At 51.3% G+C, this 15,470-nt stretch overlaps 1 long non-coding RNA gene across 1 annotated transcript; it reads left to right on the top strand.

Annotated features, from left to right (window-relative positions):
* Positions 1-9: 9 nt before the first annotated feature.
* On the top strand, positions 10-9,114 carry LOC118143868 (uncharacterized). The gene is made up of 4 exons (XR_004728363.2): positions 10-468; positions 7,598-7,743; positions 7,836-7,942; positions 8,378-9,114. It is a non-coding gene; the product is annotated as an uncharacterized LOC118143868 (long non-coding RNA).
* Positions 9,115-15,470: the final 6,356 nt, after the last annotated feature.

Here is a 15,470-nt window from a genome sequence, read left to right on the forward strand (position 1 = left end):
ATAGGCAATATTGGCTCTAGAGGATCAATACCCCCAAGTCTATTTAGCACGTGCACATGTGAGACCAGTGCCCATTCGGTTAAGGACCCGTGGGTTCCTCTAGGAGTTGATTCCCACGGAAAGTCACTGTCACGGTGCTGCTGTCTCCATTTGCACGTCCCTGTACCATGGCATAGCCACCTTCTGTGGCCTGAAAAACGCCGATGGCACAGCCACGGGGCCTGGATGGTCCCATGCAGCCTACTGAGGCCGCATACTGAAGGCACGTCGAGGCACCTGTCTCCCTAAGTCAGCCTGTCAACCCCGGGTTGTTTTGTCTGCTGCGAGCTTGGTCAGAGCCCCCAGGGTCTGAAAGGCAAACCACTAGCAAAAGTGCCAGGACAGCTCCGGTTCCAGCCTCATTCTGCCTGGACCCAAGTTCTGCTTCATTACCCCTGAAACGTTTCCTTCACGGAAAGCTGGTGGCAGGTAATAAACAGGCCAGGGGTCCCCTTGCCGGGAGCCTTGACGAGAGAGACAGCCCGGCCGAGGCTCAGTGCTGAGACATTCAGAAAGGAAATGGAGCTGTTGAGAGACTGCCACGCCTCGGTGGCTGACCGGGGACTCGGTCGGCCACACGTCTCCGTCATTTTAACATCTGTCGTGGCCTTCCCTGCCTTTCTCTTTGCTGCGGGTAACTGCACAGTACCAGCCGGGAAGCTTACAGTTGGAGAGTGTTGTGGAGAGTGCCAAACTAGGCCCTGCCCACCCCATAGGTCAGGCATCCTGAGACCCCCATGTCCATTCGTAAACTGAGGCTCAGGTGTGGTAAGGACTTGCCTGGGGTGGCCTCAAATGTCATTTGTGGGCTGGGGGAGCTGGGCCTGCCAGCTAACATCGACGACTCCAATCCCACCCCTGCCTCCACAGCTTGAACAAGAATATTTCTGAGAGCCATGGCCGGTTTCCAGGCTCCAAAGGAGGGGCAGCTAATGGAGTGCCTGCATCACCTGCCTTTTTCCCTAAGCTCATGTTGAATGAAACAAGAAGAGCATCATGATAGAAAAGAAATGTTCATAAATTCTTGGTAAACAAGAAGCATGAGCAGCCAGCCTGAAAAAAACAGAGAGAACAGAGGAAACCACAGAACAAGGACTCGGGGGGTGAAGGGAGTCTCCGGGAGATCCAGACACAGAAAGAGGAAAGAATATGAAGAGCAGGGTGAGGGCCGGGGCAGCTGAGAGCCTCCGTGCGGGACCCACACACAGAGCAGCTTGGTGGCACCGCTGTCACCTAGTTGGAAGCAGCTTGGTTTTTCTGAGGCTGCTCAAGGGCCAGCTCCCGCAGGGAAGATGAGGTCTGCCCTGGGTGGGGGGAATCCTGGGAGGGACAATTGGAGCAGAGCTGGCAAGGCTCAAGGCCACCGCAGGAAGGGAGGGGCGGCGGCCCACCTGGGAATGAAGTCTCCTGCTTGCTTTCAGAGAAGGCAAATTCACCGCTTCTATCCAACTGGAGGTGACTTTGCAGTGGACCTGACAACTGCGAAAGATGCCCCAAGCATCTCCCTAGGTTGAAAAAGATCATCCCTCCTGTGAAGGTGAATATTAGGTGTTCATTTGATGGGATTGAAGAACGCCTACACAGCTGGTAAAGGATGTTTCGGGGTGTGCCTGGGAGGGTGTTGCCAGAGGAGACTGACATCTGAGTGGGTGGACTGGTAGAGGATGACCCACCCTCAGTGTGGGTGGGTCCCCATCCAGTGTGGCCTGAATGAAGCAGGTGGAAGAAGGTGGGAGACGCCGGCTTGCTGGGCCTTCCGGCTTTGTCTTTCTCCCATGCTGGATGCTTCCTTCCCTGCCTCTTGCCCTTGGACATCAGACTACAGATTCTTTGGCCTTTGGACTTGGACTTATGCCGGTGGTTTGCCAGTGGCTCTCGGACCTTGAGCCACAGACAGAAGGCTGTGCTGTTGGCTTTCCTGCTTCTGAGGCTTCGGGACGTGGACTGAACCACGGCTAACGGTGGGACTTTGCCTTGTGTTTGTGTGAGCCCAGCTCCCTACGACACTCCCTGTCATATATACTTATCCTATTAGTTCTGTCCCTCTGGAGACACCCTCACTCACAGTTCTGAGCCCCAAACCAAGGTCACCAGGCATTTGGTGAAAGCAAGAGAGTGAGAAATGAGCAGGATGAGCATAGAAAGCAGAGAGGACGCAGAACGAAAAAGAGCTTTACAAAGCTCCACCCTCCTTCCCACAGAAAGCAGAGAAGATGTGGCACCCACGAAACATACAGAACCCACGAAACAGCAGCTTCCCATCGAAAACCAGGCAGAAAATAAAAGGTGTTCTTTCATCTTAAAACACCGGCCAAAAGGGATTCTTCTGTGGATAAGCTGAATAATTGGGTGTAGCAGATGAGTGGGACCGTCTCCCAGAACGCTGTGGAAAGACGAAAAACAGCAAAGTGGAAAATGTGAAAGAAAATTTAAGAGACAAGGAGAACAGAACAAGGAGGCTGCCGTCCATCTACTGGACATTCTGCAAGAAGGCCCCAGAACACTGGGGCAGGCAGCAGGCTTCTGAAGAGCTTCAGGACTGGAGGGAAGTCCCACGCTTGGCAAAGAGGGGCCATCAAGAGCTGAGCAGGGTTAATTTTTCAAAGCTCCATATCCAGATTAATCCCTTAACAGAGGAAAAACTCTAGGAATAAAAATAACGCCCCCAAAACTTCCAGCAAGACGAAGCAACATGAATAGAGATGGCTAACATCAGACTCCATACCAGCAATGCTGAAATGAATGACGGATGTCAATAGCTAAGCATCCTGAAGATTTTTGAACCTGAAATTCTTTACCTAAAAAATTCCTTAATAGCCAAACCCTTAATCAAAGGTAAGGAATAGGCTGGATGAGGTGGCTCATGCCTGTAACCCCAGCGCTCTGGGAGGCCGAGGCGGGCAGAGCACCTGAGGTCAGGAAGGAGTCTGAGGTCCCTTCTGTGATGGTTGACCATCCTGGCCCACAAGGCAAAACCCTGTCTCTACTAAAAGTACAAAAATTGGTTGGGTGTGTGATGTGCATCTGTAATCCCAGCGACTTGGAAGGCTGAGGCAGGAGAATCGCTTGAACCCGGGAGGTTGCGGTGAGCCAAGTTTGAGTCTCTGTGCTCCAGCCTGGGTGACTGAGCCAGACTCTGTCTCAAAACAAACAAACAAAAAACAAAAGTAAGTAATAAATGCAGACATTTTCAAAATTCAGAAAATCCACTCTCATGAAAAAAAGAATCAGTAGGGGAGAGTTATTTCAGCAAAAGGAGAAGAGACCATGGGGAGCAAAGGGATTGGAGGCACATACGCCCTGGAGTGTGACTTAAAGCAGGACTAGGTAGAAATATCTTAAAGGGTCATTAGATCTCAAGATAATGCATAGAAAAGTGTCCAGAATGAGTGACCTCATGTTCACAATCCTGGATGCTTTCTCTTATTATTATTATTATACTTGAAGTTCTGAGAAACATGTGCAGAATGCGCAGGTTTGTTATGCAGGTGTACGCGTGCCGTGGTGGTTTGTTGTACCCATTGACCCGTCATCTGCATCAGGTGGGAATGCTTTCTATTGCCTTTGATGACTGAAGACATCTTGTAGTCAAACGCATATGGCTACAGAAAGTAAGGTAAATGCGGTAGGATGTGATGAAGGCACAATCCTCATACAACGACCAGGCAGAAGCGAAGCCGCGGGGCACGTGGGAGGAAGGGCTGCTCTTCCTTCTTCCCTTCTGGAGGCTGGGAGTCCATTCTTGCTGCCAAAGTTGGTAAATCAAGGAATGGATGTTTAGGTTTAATGCAATCATGAAAACAAGTCAAACAGTTACAAACGATAATACAATGGATGGGAGTTGGGATGTGCTGGTGGCAAAGCGAAGTGGGAGGCGGTGACAGTGACTCTGAAGGTTGATGCTGTGCTTGTGCCCACTGGCACTGTTCTGCCCTATGCATCTTCACACTTATTCTCGCAATAACCCTGTGGCGCAGGTGCTGCAGACGTGGAAACTGAGGCACCACCACATTTACTAACTTGTCCAAAAAGCAAGCAGCTAGTCACTTAGCTGCATTCATCTTGCACAGTGCAGATTCCACAGACACTGTTTACAGTTGATCAGGCTGTTGATGCCAAAACGCCCCAAGGACCTCTCTCACTAAGAACGTCACTGAGCTCCATCCAGGGTGCTGCTCCCAGAGTCAGTCATTGCAGCCCATCAGCCTAGCTGGTCACAGCTGGTGGCCCCTCCACACAATTCGCTGGCCACTGCTGCCAGCCTCCTCACTCCTCTTCCCTTCCTGCCATGGAGTGGCCCAGGACCAGCTGTCTGCATTCACCCTTCGGTGAGACCAGTGGCCTCATATGGACTTTAATGCCATTTTCCAGCCACAGTCACTATGTCGGACCTCTGCTGTCATCCTTTTCAAAGCCCCACATACGTATGTCCAGTTGCCCACAAGCCCTCACAGAGCATTCAGGCTCAACCCCTCCAAAGCCCCACTCATGTTCTGACCCTCAGCAGCCTTGCTCTGCACACTGCGCACCATGCCTCAGGTGATGGCAGCTCCTTCTCTCCCAGTGGTCATTTCATGGGGTACCCTGCTGGATCTACCTTTGAAACACACTCCAAGTCAAACTTGCCTTCTCTGCAGTGAGCTCCCTGGCATTAGCCTTCGTCCCTAGCACGGGTTGACCTCCCTGAGTTGTCCCTGTCTCTGCTTCCTACACAGACTGCTTCATGTGGTCTCTTCTCAAACCAACGGTCCCTTAAGAGCCCAGGTGGCTCTTCTGACCTCAGTCACCCCGTTCCCTCCTCGCTCCCATGTCCACCGCTCACTCTGCACGAAAGCCGCAGGCTCGCAAGGATGCAGCTGAGCTGAGTCTCCCTCGCTGGCCCTCTGACCTTCCTCCTGATTCTCCCTCCTCAGCAACTGTGCCAGCTCCCTCACTGTCCCTCTGCATGCCTGGCCATGGGGTGTTGGTGGTTCCCTTTCCCCAGAGCTTGGTTTCACTTCCTGAAAACTGTGGCTCAAATGTCCTCTTCTCGATGAGGCCTCTGCTGCTCACCCTACTTTATACTGCAGCAACCACCTGACCACGTGCTACTTCCCTTTCTACCCACAGCACTTACCACCTCCCAAGAAGCCAAATAATTGGCTCATTTTTAAGATGCATTGGTTTATTATCCATCCCATCCCCCTCCCTAGTAGAATGTCAGCTCCAGAAGAGCATGAACCCTTGCCCGTTGGACCCTGAGTTACCAGAACACCACCTGGCATACACTAGGCATCCAATAAATGTTCCTGATGGGTGAATGAGCTCTCCCTGTTCTCCATGACTCCCATGGCCCATCCTAGGCCAACTCTTGTGGCCAGTGGGGTAGAGTTCTCTTATTGTCCAGAGCTGGGACTCCAGGTTGCGGTCAGTGTGACCCAAACCATGTGGGATGAGGGTGAGGATGGAATGGCCCCACTCAGATGGGCCACTACACATCCCTCGGGGGAGAGAGGAGCTTGAATAAGCTGAAAGTAGGAAAGTCCATGGGAATGGGTGAAATTAGTAACAAAACAGACTCCTGAAGCGTGAGTACCCGTGGGGTGTTCTCACATGCACGCATGTTCTCACACCCAGAGCAGCTGTCTGAAGGGCGCATTCAGAGCTGCCAACAGAAGCCCTCTCTGGGATACAGGCTTAGGAATCCTTGTTTTCCCTCTGAAATCTTTGGCTATTTTTATAGTAAGCATGAATTATACCTAAAATAACTTGTTTAAAGGGTGTTCTGGGAAGGTGGGCTGAAGCTAGATGATTTGAACCCAAATCACTCCTTTCCCTCCTTTAAAGATTGATGGGGAGATGTGAGGAAGCTTGGCTCACGTACAGGTTACCCCTGCTCTATTCAGATTAAATTGAGACATGGACTAAAATCTCTGAAACGCCCATAGAGGTATCTCCAGCCCAACCATCTGGAATTGATCTTTCAGCAGTGGCCGCATGCACCACCAAGGACCCTGGAACTCTCGGGGATTTGAACGAGGCTGGACGCAGGAGACAGTGACTGCAGTGTGCCTGGAACTCACCCCCAGGGTCTTCCTGGCTTCCTGACATCAACAGGCTTCAGGCAGCCACTTACAGCAACTGCAAATGCCTAGCTCACTTCTTCCATTCAGAAAGAAATCATATTTGCTAATCTTCTCCATAAACATGTATTACAATCTTGGGATTTTGTCAAACCGTGTACACAAAGTAATTACAGGAAGAATAGTGCACTATTTGCATATCTAGTATTTAAAGGGTTACTTATGTAATTATTGAATGTAACTTAGAATAAGCTGTTTGATTCCCTTTCATCGTGAGCCAAACATTGGGTTTTGAAAGGAATTCCTTTAAACTTCAATAATGTAAAGGCACATGCTAATGTTAAGTTACAACTCTAGCTTAGGTGAGTCAGACATGAAAGTATTTAGGGCTGGTATTCTGTGAGCAAGTTAACTTTAGACAGTTTAAAAAAGAAGTCGTCAAGTATCTGTTGCTCGTGGTAGACACAGGATATTAGGAGCAATTAGAAGTTCTTGTCCTCACTTTCAGACGGCGTCCAGTCCTCCCTGGCTTTTGTTGGTTTAAGCTTCCAGCATAACAAACCTCGCTGTGCCGTCAGCACCTGAAACCAGCAAAAGCAATGCCTTTATCAACTCCCGCCAGACATTCACCTTTTGAAACTCACACAGAGGGGGAGGGCGCGGGGAGAGGAGAAAGAAAAATGAAGAAGGCAGCGAGAAACTTAACCCAGTGGCTGGAAGGCATCAGACAAGAGAGAGAAAGGAATCGAATGTTGTGTATTTTCCCGATGAAAACGCCGATCGGTCTCAGCGTTGTTCAAACTGGAGGCCAGGTGGTCAGCGTTCGCTCTGCCACAAGAGTTTTTCCATAACAAGGCAGCTATGAGCCCAAGGATCCTCAGGGGCTGAAAGGCACCTGGGACGCTCCATGAAAAGGACCCTCTTAGGACTGCTCAGCACATTCACCTCGCTCGACCTGGCAGGAAGGAGCGGGCCCAGCTGGGAAGTTGTGTCCACTCTCTAGTCCATGACACCAAGGAGCTGGTGTGGGCTGAGGCTGCAGTTCTCACACACACACGCACACATACACACAGACACACACACACACACACACACACACACACACACTGCTCTACTTAGGGTTTTCAACGAGAACTTAAATCTAAGCGCTGGAGAGAAGGAGCAAGGTTGAAAGGGGTTGGATCTGAACTTCGATGTCAGCAACGCAGCTCTTTTGGACAGCAGCCATATCTTTGATCCTTTACAAACTGTTAAGAACCAAGTGTCTTGAACCCTGATCAGTTGAAGTCTAACAAATTTTACAGTTATTTCGCAGGTGATTAATAGTGGGATAAAATGACAAGGACAGTCTTAAGAATTCTTCCAGCTAACAAAGACATTTAAATAAATTAAAGGAGTCCCAGTGTGTTGAAAAACTTGAAGTTATTTCCCTGACAGTCATTTGACATCTGGTAATAACCATTAATATTTTCAAAGTATTTTCTCTTCCCTTTCAGACATGCTGGGGAGCTTTCTGAGCCCCTGGCTGTGTGGCTCTGTGACAGCAGCCTCCTCTTCTACAACATCGGCTGGTACAAAAGCACACAGGGCTGGAAATCAGCTGCCTTGCCCTCTACACTCCACACCAACTCTAAGACTTTGGGTAAGTGACTACCTGTAAAATGGAAGGATGGAAATCAGATGGGTTCTTAGGCTCCTTGGAGCCCTCTGGTTTTAAAATTCTTTATCACCCAGCACGTCAAGCCTTGTTTCCATTGAGGATTTTAATCTTGGCTGCACTTTTGAAGGTGGGGAGCTTTAAAACTAGATACATACGTCTGGGATGCCAGCAGATTTTCTGGGTGAGTCTTGGGTATTGTTTGAAAAGCCACTTGGGGGAGTCCAATGCTCAGCCCAGATGGAGACACACTGGTGGACTGGGTAAGAGGGGTGTCATAATGAGCACGGTGGGACTGGGGACATGTGGTCATTGCTCAGGTACTGGGCACCCAGTGCTGGCCCTTGGAGCAACACAGAGTTCAGGGTCTGAGCAGACCTTCCACCGTCGCAATCTCTCCCATGTTGCAACAGCCTCTCCCCAAGTTCTCATCATCTGAGAGGGCGCAGAGGTGGGCACAGCAGCCAGGAGAGCTCACCATCCAGGCGCAGTGAGGGGCTGGCTGAGAGGTGACACCTGGATCGTTTTGGGGATGAATCGGCGTGACTCGGTGAGACCCATTCTTTCTCTTTCCCTTTTGACACCACCCTCCATTTGGACTGTCTTCGCCTGGCCATAGTTTCCTACCACCAAGATGGAATGCCTACCTGAGAACAAGGGCGAAACGCAGGAAGGCCATGCGGGCGGATGGAGCTCCAGAAACACTGGTTGAATGTCTGGACCCAGATGCACCCGCGGCCATCTCCCCGTGAACTTCTCAAGACCTGGGTACATTCCTTCCTGCACTTAAGAAAGCAGAGTGAGGCTTCTGCCGCCTGTGTCTGAGGGACTCCTGACAAAGACAGCAGCCGGTCTGGAAAAACCCGTCTCATGCTCTCACTTTTTGACACACTTTGCCATTTTTGGAGAACAAGATAGATCATGCTGAACAACTGAGAAAGGTGTGCTGTGCTCCTTCGGGTCCATTACGGTCTGACCTTCTCTGCCAAGTATCATCCTGGACCTGGGAGCTCGTCAGAAATGCAGAATCTCAGGTCCCACCCCATACCTGCTGCATCCTAATTTCCATTTAACAGAATCCCCAGGTGAAGTGCACGCACATTAACGTCTGAGAAACGCTGCTCCATAAAATCCATATGGCCAAGTGACTTGCCCAGAGAATGATGAATATGTACCACAAAACCCTATTATCATCAATTCCAAGGGGCAAAGAACTCATCCGTCTTTAAGTGGGGAAAATAGCACAGGATGTCAGTCCTGAAACTGGGTCGCCTTTGTGGGGATTTGGGGATTTGAATTCTGCAAGGAGGGATCAGGAAAGGCAGATGTGCTGGAGCTTACCCTGTTCCATCCACAAATACGTCTGTTCTGTGCACCTAGAGGTGCCTCCTGAGTAGATGGGAGAACCACAGAGATGTCTCAAGCCCCCAGGGCAAGGGACCGCTGAGCAGAGTCCCCAGCACACATGTGGCCAGCCCCATGCGGAGCACCACTGTTTTCAGGGTTCTCCCCCGAATGCCCATCCAGAGCCCACAGAAAACACATCCACTTACAGGCCACTGTGGGAGCCAGGGGAGTTGAGGTCATGGCTTAACCTAAGAAATCACAGCACCCCACGAGTGTGTGAGAAGACAGGGCTTTTTAGACCTTTTTGTCTGGATGCAAGTTCACAAATAGTCCAGGTTTGATGTGCCACACTGGCAGATGGGCTCTGGCCACACAGAGCAGGGAGGGAGAAGGCTGGCCCAGGAGGGACAGCAGCGCAGGGCAGATGTGCCCTAGGATGTGCCCAGGAGGGAGGCACTGGGAAGGACCAGCCCAGGAAGCACAGGTGCCGAGAGTCGAGTGTCCTTGGGGCCGAGGGCATCCTGTCCAGCCAGACCACCATCCTGGCAGTCTCCTCAGCATCCAAGGGGCCGGGAGGCAATGAGGACATAGCCGTGCAGACTCAACTCTGGAAGACCGAGCTGGAGGGCCAAGGCCAGGGTCATCAGATCTGGGAAAGGAGCCTGTGTGGGGTGGGGCAGGGCGGAGGGCCTGTGGGGATTCCAGTGAGACCTGGTGGGGGAGGAGGGCGGGCATCCTGCTGCAGAGAGCTGGGTGTGTGTCAGCCACATGCTTCTGGCCCAGGAAAGTGAACCCTGGGGACCATGTTATACCTGCACTAAAAGACTGCACGGGCCAGCCCCAGAGGCCACCGGCACTTCCTGCCACACCCCCACCCTCCTGCACTCTTCCCCTACAGCTGTCTCCAGACAAGCACTGTGGACCAGGCGTCCCCGCCATCAGGATGTTTTCACATGGGTAGGGGTGGGAAGTGGGAACAGGTCCCATGTCCACAGTCAAGGAGCCAGAGGAAACCCCCTACTCATACCAGAGTAAGCAAGAGTGTCCCAGAGGCACAAATTAACAGCATCTGCCTCAACCCTCCCTGTGCCCATGCTGTAACCCCCAACACACATGCACAGCACACATAAACACGTATACACATGTGTACACACAGAGACCACAGAGACATGCATACACACGTGTACACACAGACACACATGTACACACAGAGACACGTATACACGTGCACACAGATGTACAGAGACACACATACACATGTGTGCACACACAGACACACAGACTCACAAACATGTGCACACAGACACACAGAGATACACATACACACGTGTGTACATGTAGACACACAGAGACACACGTATATACATGTGCACAGAGACATATACCCATATGCACTCACAGGCCCACATACACATGTGTGCACACAGACACACAGAGATGCACATACTCGTGTGCACATGCAGATGACAGAGACACACATACACACATGTACACACAGAGAAATAGACACACATACACATGTGCACACACAGACACAGAGACATATACACACATGTGCACACACAGACACAGAGACACACATACACACATATGCACACAGACCCAGAGATGCACACATGTGTGCATACAGAGACACACATATATACGTGTGTGCACAGAGACATATACCCATGTGCACACACAGACACACAGAGGACGCAGACACAGACACATGCGTGTACATGCATATATGCACACACATGCATCACACAGAAACACATACACACAACTGCACATCATGACAGCTGCTCCTAACATGGCTCTTTCTAGAACCTAATTTGGAGGCATCCCACATGAAGATCAGAGAAGCAGAGTCTCAGAGGATGATCCGAAGTAAGCCTTGGGACGAAGTCAACCGTGTTGGTGGGTGACATGCATAGGGCAGGCCCAGGAATAGCGTGAGTCCTCAGGGCAGCACCGTGCAGTAGTTTTGTCTCAAAGTTTCAAACACAAGCCTTAGCTGGCCTGGAACCCCGCCTGCCCACTGTGCCTGGAAGGAGGAAGCACTGTATTTGTGGCAATTTTACAGAAGCAGCCAGGACACAACTATAGACGCTCTTCCACTTACCATGGGGATGTGTCCCAATAAACCTACTATCAACTGAAAACATCATCAGTCAAAATGCATGTAGCACCCCCAAGCTACGCAGCATCACGATTTAGCCTACCTTGAATGTGGGCTCAGAACACTGGCACTGGCCACAGTCGGGCAGAGTTGCCTAACCCAGACTGCATTTTATGATAAAGTATGAACGTCTCAAGTAACTTATTGAACACCATCCTGAAAGTAAAACACAGAAGGGTTGGGTGGGTGCTGGAAGCGCGGCCCCCGCTGAGTGAGTGCCGCTTTCATGCCATCCAAGAGTAGAGAGATTGCAAGTTGAACCACGGCAAGTCAGGGAGACCCTGTGTTCTCTGCTGAGGACAAGGGGTGGATACAAAACAGGCAACCCCCCACACCTCCAGAGAGCTCACGGTTTTGTGGAAGATGAACCAGCTCACAGACACCAGGGCAGATGTGTGGCTAGAGAAGGACTCACGTGTGTCAACTGTGGTTCAGCGTCAGCCTAAAGTCCAGACCAGGGTCTTCACTGTGGCTCTCCACATACTAATGATGCCATGTGGCTCAGCTGGCTGAACCCCTGTGTGTCTCAGTTTCCCATCTGTCAAGTGAGCATAACCACAGCTGTCTCTCCGGGTGGAGGGGAGGCTGAGTGAGCTAAAAGCGGTGGGACAGCTGGTGCTGTGGACAGCGGCAAGTGCGGGTGTGTGGGGAGTGTCACTAATGGATGGGGCAGCCTTGGGAGTCCCAATCCTGGGACAGTCCACGAGGAAGACCATGGCGATGGGGACCTGAGCTGGGCCCTGAAGGATGGAGAGGGTTGGGAGATTCCAAACAGGGGAATTCCAGAACCTTCTTCATCCCGAGTGGCTGCGTTGAGCAAGGGTGTGGGAGCCTGTGGAGAAGCTCTGTGGGCGGGGTGACCACATGCATCTGCTTCCAGCTCTGACAGCTCATGGCCTCTGACGTGCCTGGGACCACCCCTCGGTTCCTGACATCTCTGGTATCAAAAGCCTGAACCAAATTCCCCGGGTTCTGTAAGGCCCCTTCCTATTCCAAGATGTTGTAAGATTACAGCATTTTAATTATCTCTGAGAGTGCCAGGTGAGTGATCCATGCCACAGATGCCTTAATAGGCCCTTCAGAGCCTGTCTGGAAAGAACAAAGATAATTTTAACTGATTTAATAAGGAAAGAAAAACATAACTAGCTTGAATTATTGACGCTTTCTTTCACCTTTTGCCAAGATAGACTTGAACTCATTTGAAAGAAAAATGTTGCTGGATTGCATAAAATACATGGAACCTGCTTTCTACTTAGCAATCTCTTTATTTTATCAATTAGGAGCGGGAAATGTAGAGAAATGTGGAAATGAGGAGTCTCTGCAAGGGTCGCTCGGTTCCTTTAGAGGCTGATTGATGGCGGGGATAGAGGCGGAAGCGTCCACCTGCCTGAGGGGAGATAACTGAGCATGGCTGGCATGTCTGTGCCGGGTCTTTGACCAAGCTGGGTGACCCTGGGCACGGATTTTGAATGGCACAAATCACCGCTGAGCTATCGGCTGCCTCTTCCCCAGCCCCTCCTGCTCTGTGCTCCCAAGAACCAATGTCCCCCACTCCCCAGGTGCCAGCAAGGGGCTCGGCTTTCTTCACATGACTCTGGGGGCTGACAAGGAACCAAACGGGGGGCCCCCGAGAGTCCCACCACACCCACAGCCAGCGCAGCGCCAGGCACAGGGTGGCCCTAGAAACAGTGAAAGCCAAGAAGGACTGGAAATGCCAGACGGCAACCGACCCATGAGACTTTCTCAGGCAGCCCTTGAGTTCACGCGTCATAGAGCGATGGCGGAAATGTAGGGAAGCAGAGGCTGAAGGCCTGACGGGGTCTCACTTCCTTGAGAAGGGGGGAAAAGGGCATGTGTGGGAAGGAAGGAAACGTTCCCCAGTATTCAAGCCACGAGGGCATTCTCTTCCTTAAAGAAAAGTCCAAGATGCTCCCATTTTTAATGCCAGGAATACGTTAGGGGGATAGTCACACGCATGTACAACAGAAACTGGTGCTCCTGGAAGAAACCAGGCAAAAGCAAAGAATCAGACATAAAAAACTGGACACAACACAACAAAAAACCAGGCCCGTCGTCATCTGAGGGGTCCATTAAAATTGTTTGTATTTTCCAGTGAAAAAGTAGGCCACACCCGGTGTTGCGGACACACACGTTGTTTAGTTGGTCTGCTCCAGTTGGGTTTTGACTTTCCTAATTTTTTATATGCTTCACAGTGATTTCACAGGGAGGTAGAAACCTTTGATTTTTCCAGCACTTAGCTGCTTTCATCTGGCTCATGAATGGGTGGCCAAGCCCAAGTGTCAACTTGACAGAAATAGAGTTCACAAGTCAGTGTTTGGACGAGAAGCCCATAAAAAACAGTTTGGGCTTGAAAGGGATTTCCACGGAAGCACAGACTTCAGAGCTGGCGCTCTCGCAATTACCGCGTCCAGCTCGAGCTGGAATCCAGGCGGACCTGTTGTGGCCACTGTGCCACGAGGGACAGATCCCGAGTCAAGGGCAGTTTGTCATTTTCCACCATTGAAAAGTCTCCAGGCACCCCCGGCTTCTGCTGAGGCTGGACTCGCTGCTCCGACTCTGTTGCTCAGCTCCAGAGCCTTCTGGAATGCGGCGTCTTCTTCAGGTTCCACATGGAGGCTCCTCAGGGCTCTGGCTCTCCCCAGGGAGCAGCACCACCACCGCTTGCCCGCCCACACTTGCACAGAGAGAGGAAAGGGGGCCTCTCCTGCAGCAGCTGAGGCACTGTCTTCTGAGAAGGCGCCTTGCCGTAGCTCTTCCTGAGCCCATCATGGTGGCCGGGGACAGGGGAATGGAGGCCCCCCTGGGGATTCGCAGTTCTCCCTGCGGTGTGGGAATGTGGTCAGTGCCCCCTAGGCCTTCGCGAGGCAAAACTGGGGAGTCACTGCAGGGAAAAGGAGGCATTGATGCTAAAGAATCAACCCGCAGAGTGTTCATCTGGCAGCAAAACGCCTCTATATAGAGGGTTTTTCTATTTATGGTTCGCATCATACTTTGAAATACTAACTTGCTTTGGGGTTTGGTCACCTCGCTTTCCCCATCTCCTCACCATTTCCCAAATCTGGGGAAGTGGAACCCTGTATTGGAGTGGTCCCCCAGCTCTGCAGTGGCCAATCCACTTGGCCGCCCCAAGGCCAGGGGGAGGAGGGCAGGTCGCAAGTCCCAATGGGCAAGGAGGTCTCAGCATGGGGAAGCCCAGGGAGCCCCAGCCCCTGCCCCACCCAGTGATGGCAGAGCTGCTGAGCCTGAAGAGATGGAACAGCCACCTGCACCCCAGTGTCCTCACCCCACATCCATACCTCTTGATCCCATCTAAGACCTTGGACTCAGTAGGGCCAGAGTTAAATTCTCTACCTGCCCGGAGGCTCTAAAAGCAACATGGCGAGAAGCATGCCTTTCTGTGTGTGGACTCTGCTCCTGGCTCTGATGCTTACAAGCTGGGTGGCCCTGCCAGATTTACTTCAGCATGCGTGCCTCAGTTTCCCCACCTTTAAGATGGTAACATTAGTCTCCTCTTTATCTGAGATGCCTTAGCCTGGCACAAAGTGAGCTCTAAGGAAGTGTTGACTCTTACAGGGACTTCAATCCAAAATCAAGGTGAGCCACAGGCAGTAACATTCTGCCACATTTCCTGTAAAGTTGGGTTGGAAACTGAGCCCCATGCACCCGCACTGTACTGAGGAATCTGGGGACCCTGAGGGCCTCAGACCTGGAAAGCCGCTGGTAAGTCACATTTGCAGGGCACTGCGGAAGGGATGTCCATCTGCCCAGTTTTAAGGGATGTCTTCTGTGTGAGTAATTAGAGACATCAGCAAGCCGAGATGCCCGACTTACTTGACATTTTCTAACAACTGACAAGCAAGTCTTCATGCTGGAGGAAAATAACCTTGACGTCAGAGACTGGGCTTGCGTGGCCAATGGATATGGGTTACCCTGACTCTTAATTAAGGAAGGCTTTACTGTGGGGGTGGGGCAAGCACCACTGTGGATTTATTTAATGTAAAACATTGACATGCAGAAAGAACTGGAGAGATCTTGCAATGCGTTCTCACAAAGCTAAAGGGGCCAGTGTGGCATTCCTGCAGGACAAGAGGATAGTCAGCGACCAGGCTGCCAGCAGCATGGACGTTAGAACCGGCATCTCAAGTGCTTCCAGAAAGCAGTGGCTCTTACAGGAACCAGA

This window comes from Callithrix jacchus, chromosome 11, assembly GCF_049354715.1.
Source record: "Callithrix jacchus isolate 240 chromosome 11, calJac240_pri, whole genome shotgun sequence".
Classification (NCBI taxonomy): Eukaryota; Metazoa; Chordata; class Mammalia; order Primates; family Cebidae; genus Callithrix; species Callithrix jacchus.